Consider the following 7,429-nt stretch of genomic DNA (forward strand, 5'->3'; position numbering starts at 1 on the left):
TAAACTGTAAAAAATCTGGATAACCATTGAAATATAAAGATACCAAAAGCTTTACTTCTTTCTTATATCTGGTGCTTATCCAGCTTTTTGAAACCCAATTTTGATGACCATAAGATTAGGAGATTTTTGAGATAAATACTTTATTTGTACCATCTCTATGATCAATATACTGCAATTAGGCCTGTGAATGATTATGCTTCTTTATAGACAACTTCCTGCTTTCTTCCTAGAGTGATTTATTTGAAGGTTGAATTGCCTCATGGTCGTTTTTCTGTGGGTTTAATTGAATCAGTCTGCTATCAAAAAAGTGGGTCATTTTCTGCTCTAAAGAATCAGTTTTGTGCCTGCCTATTTATAGTTCAGTGACTCTATTGTTTGTTGGCAAAACTCTATTGTATGTTGGCATAATCCTCTATCTTAGCCAAGAGGCATTGTTGTCCCAAAAAACAGTATACAGACCGTCACACTTGAGAACAGTGTATGCTTTCGGCAGCCCTGAAATTGTGTCATGAAACATGGAAAATCTGAATTCGCTCCAGGCTGAACCTACAATTCTATTATCCTTCTACATACATGGATTCAACAACTGAAAACAGACTATTCCTGCCACAACTACTGGCAGTTAGTTTTATCTATCTCTTAATGTGATTACCAGAACTTATAAATTAGTTTGTTTTTCTCCACCCTAATTTTGTTTTTCTGAAAAATATTAACTACTCTGCAACCAGTGGATTGGAGCATTTTCATGGGATGTCTTGAAGAACTGAATGGTATACTATGGTACACAAGTAAAAGTTCCATGTTATGTATCTATCCATGCATATAAGAGCCTTATATCTGAGAGGTTGGCATATTTACGATTTGAAGCAATCATCTGGATGTGGAATGTACTTGATATTTCTTACTCTATACAAGCTAATATTTGGAATATTAAACCTGAACACTGGAAAAGGGGGAAGATGGGTGTGAAGCAACCATATTCTTTGTAAACCAACATTTCCAGTTTTATCTTTGGTATCTTCATTTAAAAGAAGCTAGTTGTCAGCTTTGGTTACAGTCTTTGCTCGAAGACCTAGAGGAGGGTCACTTGTCATAGTGGATAAACATATAATAGATTATTATGGTTTGAACTTAATAACACCATTTCATTGGTCAGATTCAGGTCTAAGATTTATTATGAAGTGTTAGACAATGTAGTATCCAGATCTTCATGGATATTGCTGTTTCTATTCCAGCTTAAATATGTGGCTGGAAATACTTCTTTTATTCTTCTTTGTATGGCCAAATTAAAAAACAGTACCAAAAAGTTTCTTTTAGCTATCAAGGAAGCTCAATGCTCTTTGGTTGAAATCCCAAACATCCTATTATTTCTCAATGATCAGCTAATCCCTGATATTCAAGACAATACAGATGACTGACAGCTCACATTTCATCTTTGAGAGATGATCAGGGGGAAAAGATCACATTGATAAATTCCTGGGGTTGTTGTTTCTCTTGAAATTCCTAGTTATATAACTTGAGTACTTTTTGCTAAAAAGCTCTAGTTGCCTCTAAAGCAAGAAGGGAACCTAAGACCACAAATCTTTTGCTGTAGTCTTTGCATTATTTTGAAGCAAAATGCAATTTACCCTATAAGCTTGGCATAATTAAAAAAAAACATCTTCACATCACAGCATTTTCCTCAGAAAAGATAAAATCCCTGCCATTTCTGATTGTTTCGTCATCCTATCACAGCCCCTGCCCTAATATTATGTGTGATTCCCAGTCACCATCCCTATTTTAAAGTTGTGAGTACTGAAGAACTCGCTGTTCTTCTGGACAAAAATGTCAACTCCTGCTAGTTGGAGAAATGCATTTGCCTAAAACTTCATTGTGACCAGTGGTGAAATCCGGCCGAATCTATCCGCCTCGCATGAGCCAGTAGGGCCAGCAGCGGGAGGCTCCGCCCACCCGCCAGGACATCATTACGTCCCATTTTTGACCCTCTGTGCATGCGCAGAAGAGTGTGTGTGAGCGTAGCAAGCGCGCACCCGAGCGTGCTCACATTTTCGATCTGGTAGCAAAGGTAAGTGCATTTCACTGCTGATTGTGACATATGTCCGTACAAGGGTTTAATACTTCATCTCTTTCTGCTTTCATTTCCAAACCTATCTCTGCTATTTCATGATTCCCAAACGTCCTTTTGGCTGACATGACTGGTTAGAAAAGAACCAATCAGAAGCCAGAAAAGTAAAGCTTTCAGACCAATCAGACATAGGACTTTAGGACAAATGTTTATGAAGATAGCAAAGGGTTCTTTCTTCTTTTAGTGTTTTCCAAATCGATTAAAGGCACCATTAACTAAAAATACAAGCTATATATCTATTTGCTTAGCATCTGATTAGGGGAAATCATTTCAGCCTAATCTTTGCTTGAGTCAACAACATTATCATGCTTTTATGGACTGTTTGAGTAACAGCAACAGTTCCAGCATGAATCTGAACCCATTTTCTCAAATGCAATATAAATAATAAACTTTTACAACTAGTAGATCACCTTCTAATTTTTCACAGGAAACGAAGATAAAATCTAAAAAAATAACTCTCCAAGGGAACCCCGCTGAGCATCAAGAAACTTTCATTAAATAGTGTATTAATAGCAATGCCCATTCAGGTCATCATGGTAGAATGGTAGCTATGGAATATAAATAGATGCAGCTCATAAACTGTTGATAGCAACTCTCTGTTGCCTCAACTTCCTCTCGATATCAGCAAGACCATTGATATAATTTGTTGCACTTTTATGTAAGATTCTTTGTGGAGTTTGTGCACGGTAAATATCATCCTCATCATCTTTGTTTGACGATCCCATAATCCCTTGCAGGGTGGAGTCTGGGCAACTGAATGGAGCTAGCAGAGTGTTTAATGGCCGGATGCCTTTCCTGTTGCCAATGATGAGATTTGTTCAGCAGATATTCTCATTGTGCCCAGAGAGAGAAATATCTGCCTCTACCTAGGATCGAACTCACAACCTTCTGATTGTGAGTTGAGAGCTCCACCTCAAGGCCACCACACTACTCCTTGTACATGGTAAATATGCTACTTCCAAATCATTTGAGGGACTGGATTTAACAAGAACTTTCCAGAAACACATATTTATGTCACTGATGGCTGAATAATATATTACATTTGTCGGAAATGCCACTGAAGCAAACTTAGACATTATTCTCTTGTTGAAGTGTTGAATTATTTTCTTGTTGAAGAGAATAATTATGGAAGCCATAGAAATAGAGAAACACCCCCATAACATTAATAAATGTGATGATACCTCCCGTCTACCAGACATCTGGAAACTAGCTCTAGTCAACAAATGTGCCCCAGTCACAAACATTGACACCAGACCCAGGATAACACATGACGCCACCACCAATCATCCTCACCAGATTCAAACCCAATCCCATCCCATAGACGAAATTCAACAACTGTCCAGGGGCCAGACTACAGTGGCATCGCCAGCTGCTGTGCCCTCCTCCGATCCCCACACAAAGCAAATTAACACACGCCATGAACACATGACAAGTCCTCAGACTCAGAGCCAAACCAAAGCCCGGGATGTTGCATCACAGCCATCTGCTCAAGACAATACATCACAGAACTCAGGATGTTACAACACTAAAGCTCAGGATGTTACAACACAGCCAACTACTCAGGATATTGCAGCACAGGACTCAGGATGTCACAACACTAGAGCTCAGGATGCTACCACACAACCCATTACCCAGGTCGTTACAACACAAAAGGCTAATGGGCACACAGCTAAGACCTCGGCCACACAGGATGTTATGAAACAGCCGACTAATCTGCAAACATCAACTTCATCTACTAATCAAGATGTAACAACACAGCCAACCAACCTGCTTGCAATAACAAAGCCAGCATTCCCCACCTCCCCACCAGTATTTATAGAGAGACGGCATCTCCGATCACACTTTACTCGCACAAGTACGAAGCCGAAGACACCAGCCTGAAGATGATGAGTGGGACCTAGTCGAAACGTCACCAAGATACTCTCAATCTTACACAGGGAAAGACCTGAATATGCCAAGACTTGCATATCTGTACCCGTGAAAATCTACGAAAACAAATATACATACATATATATACATACATACATACATATACATACATACATACATACATACATACATACATACATACATATATATATTCGTGCTCCTGGAAGCACGAAGCCGAGAACACCAGCCTGAAGATGACGAATGAGACTTCGTCGAAACGTCGCAAAGACACTTCCAATTTTACGTGGGAGAAGACCCGAATAACCAAAGACCTACATACAAACACCCGCGAAAACCTGAGAAAACATATATGTGTGTGTGTGTGTGTGTGTGTGTGTGTGTGTGTGTGTTTTCTCAGGTTTTCGCGGGTGTTTGTATGTAGGTCTTTGGTTATTCGGGTCTTCTCCCATGTAAAATTGCCAAGACACTTCCAATTTTACATGGGAGAAGACCCGAATAACCAAAGACCTACATACAAACACCCGCGAAAACCTGAGAAAACATATATATATATATATATATATATATATATATATATATATATATATATATATATGTGTGTGTATGTGTATGTGTATGTGTATGTGTATGTGTATGTGTATGTGTATGTGTATGTGTATGTATATGTATATGTGTGTGTGTGTGTGTGTGTGTGTGTGTGTGTGTGTGTGTGTGTGTTTTCTCAGGTTTTCGCGGGTGTTTGTATGTAGGTCTTTGGTTATTCGGGTCTTCTCCCACGTAAAATTGCCAAGACACTTCCAATTTTACGTGGGAGAAGACCCGAATATATATATATAGTGTGTGTGTGTGTGTTTATATCTTTCAGATAGCGAGTTTTGTGTAGCGGTTAAGGCACCAAGTTAGAAACTAGAACAATGTGTTTCTAGTTCTATTCCAGCCCCATCTAGAGCTCATTGCAATAGTCCAAATGTGAATTGACTAAGAGCCATCCATTATTCATGATTTGGAAAGTCCTGGCTCTTCACCCAGTCCTTTGGCAATGGAGAGTAAGATCCCACATTTTATTACACTTGCAATTTTTATCTTTATTTTTTTATGTTGCATTGATTTTCTTGCAATTTCTTTGAGTGTTGTGAGCCACCAAGATTGTCAAATTGTTGGGTGGCAAACAATTTTAATAAATTATTGTGGTTAGCTGCACAGTCACTCAAAAGTTTAGACTGGATTTGGCATTTTATCCCCCTATTGAGTGCTTCCCAAGGATTTGGGATGGGCAAATGTTAACTGAAAGTGTTAAAGGTATCATTGCAGGATGGAAGCTGTTCCAAGTAAAGTTGCCTTTTGTAATTGATGGTGGTTTTGTCAATGCCGATGGTGTTCAAGTGAGGGTGCAGCAGTTTTGGGATTGCGTCCAAGGCGCCTATCACTATTGATACTTGCCAAGTCTTATTATCTGATTTACCTGCTCTTTGTTTTTAATATACTGCCCATGTAATACTTTGCATATTCTGCTGCAGGATGCAAGGAGTGTTGATTTATGGTTGTAAGTTTTGCAAACGTTACAGAATTGGTTTGGATTGCATTTTGTGAAAAAGGGTATGAAAAGCTTTATTGTAAGTATATATTGACTTTTAAATCGGTCAATAAAATAAGCATATATTAAATAAGGCAGAAGGAATAAAGGTCCATTTTATAGCTTGTTTTAAACTATTTTTCCTGTGATGGTTTATTTTGATAGATCCATATTGTATAAAATTCTGAGTGAGTCAGCTTGCACATGTTTCTCATTGCTTCTAATCTATTAAAGATACCAGGCAAACAGTTAATTAAGAAGGTGTTCAAAGAAATGCAACTCTCTCTCCCTCTCCCTCTCCCTCTCCCTCTCCCTCTCCCTCTCCCTCTCCCTCTTCCTCTCCCTCCCTATCTATCTATCTATCTATCTATCATCTATCTATCTATCTATCTATCTATCTATCTATCTATCTATCTATCTATCTCTATCTCTCTCTTCCCCTGCCAGTCAACCATGATCTAATAAAAATATAATTTGGCTTACTTACAAGATAGTTTCCAATGATCATAAATATAAATGTCAGCCATTCAGTTAGTTTTTAATCCAGCAACAATAATGTAGCTGACCAAGTGCTGACTCCATGATAGAAAACATAAAAGAACATTACGACCACTGCTTTCCTTTGTCCTAAATGGATACCATTATCCAATCAGAATTACTGCTGCTAAGAAATCTTTGCATCTCACATATGTAACATGACCTACCTTAAATTCTCAAGAGGGCACCAGTATTAAGCAGTCCAATCCAATCTTAGATCAGTTCTAGATTTCTGGCATTCTTACGCTCTCTAAACAAAGGAGAACTTCAACAGATTCCCAAACTTCAGGCGATAGTCACAAAAACAGCTTCAGTTTAAATTTAGCAGTTCAAATCTCACCAGGCTCAAGGTTGACTCAGCCTTCCATCCTTCCGAGGTGGGTAAAATGAGGACCCAGATTGTTGGGGGCAATACGCTGACTCTGTAAACCACTTAGAGAGGGCTGTAAAGCACTGTGAAGCAGTATATAAGTCTAAGTGCTATTGCTATTGTTGTTGTTGTTAGTTGTGAAGTCATGTCCGACCTATCGCAACCCCATGGAGAATGTTCCTCCAGGCCTTCCTGTCAATGTAACCATGTAATCCATTTATATAAATAAAATTCATCGTGCAGTTTTCACCCAAGCAGAGCAAGGGAACAAAAATCAAAACAAAACAAATTTCAGAGTGATTTTAAAGAGGATGGTTTCTTATTTCCATTATTGTTTTCTTTTCTACTGGTGGAAAAGCACTTTCATCCTGAGGTGTGCCCAGTGGAATTTCATCACATTTTCAGCTGTTTTTCAGAAAAAAAGTAAGCATGCAGAATCCTACAAAAGCAGCAATTTAAGGCTTAAGTGAATTGTGCAATCTAAAGATCAAGGGAGCCTGTAATTCCTAAACCTGTTCTGACCAGGCTGAAGGGTCAGTCCAAAGAGAAACTAAGCTCAGCTTTCATAAATTTATCAGACCTACTTCACCCAAGTGAAATATGAACTGATCAAGTTCATATTTTGCTCTAAGCCACATTTATAGAATAAATATAATGGACTGCTTTCCCAGCCATAGACAATCATGTTTGGCTGGAAGCAATGTGTGAATCTAGCTATACACCCCTTGGCTGTGGTACACAGAAACTAGGGCCTGGTAGAAGAGACAAAATGTGAAGTTCTTTTATGATGACTTTAACAGAGTTATCCATTGCTGGCAGAAGGGTGTAGCAAGTGATGGTGATTATGTAGAAGAGTTGTTGTTGTTAGTTGCAAAGTCGTGTCCGATCCATCGTGACTCCATGGACATCCTCTGGAGTCCATTTAAGCTCATGC

Source organism: Pantherophis guttatus, chromosome 2, assembly GCF_059756535.1.
Source record: "Pantherophis guttatus breed Tessera chromosome 2, ASM5975653v1, whole genome shotgun sequence".
In the NCBI taxonomy this organism is placed as follows: Eukaryota; Metazoa; Chordata; class Lepidosauria; order Squamata; family Colubridae; genus Pantherophis; species Pantherophis guttatus.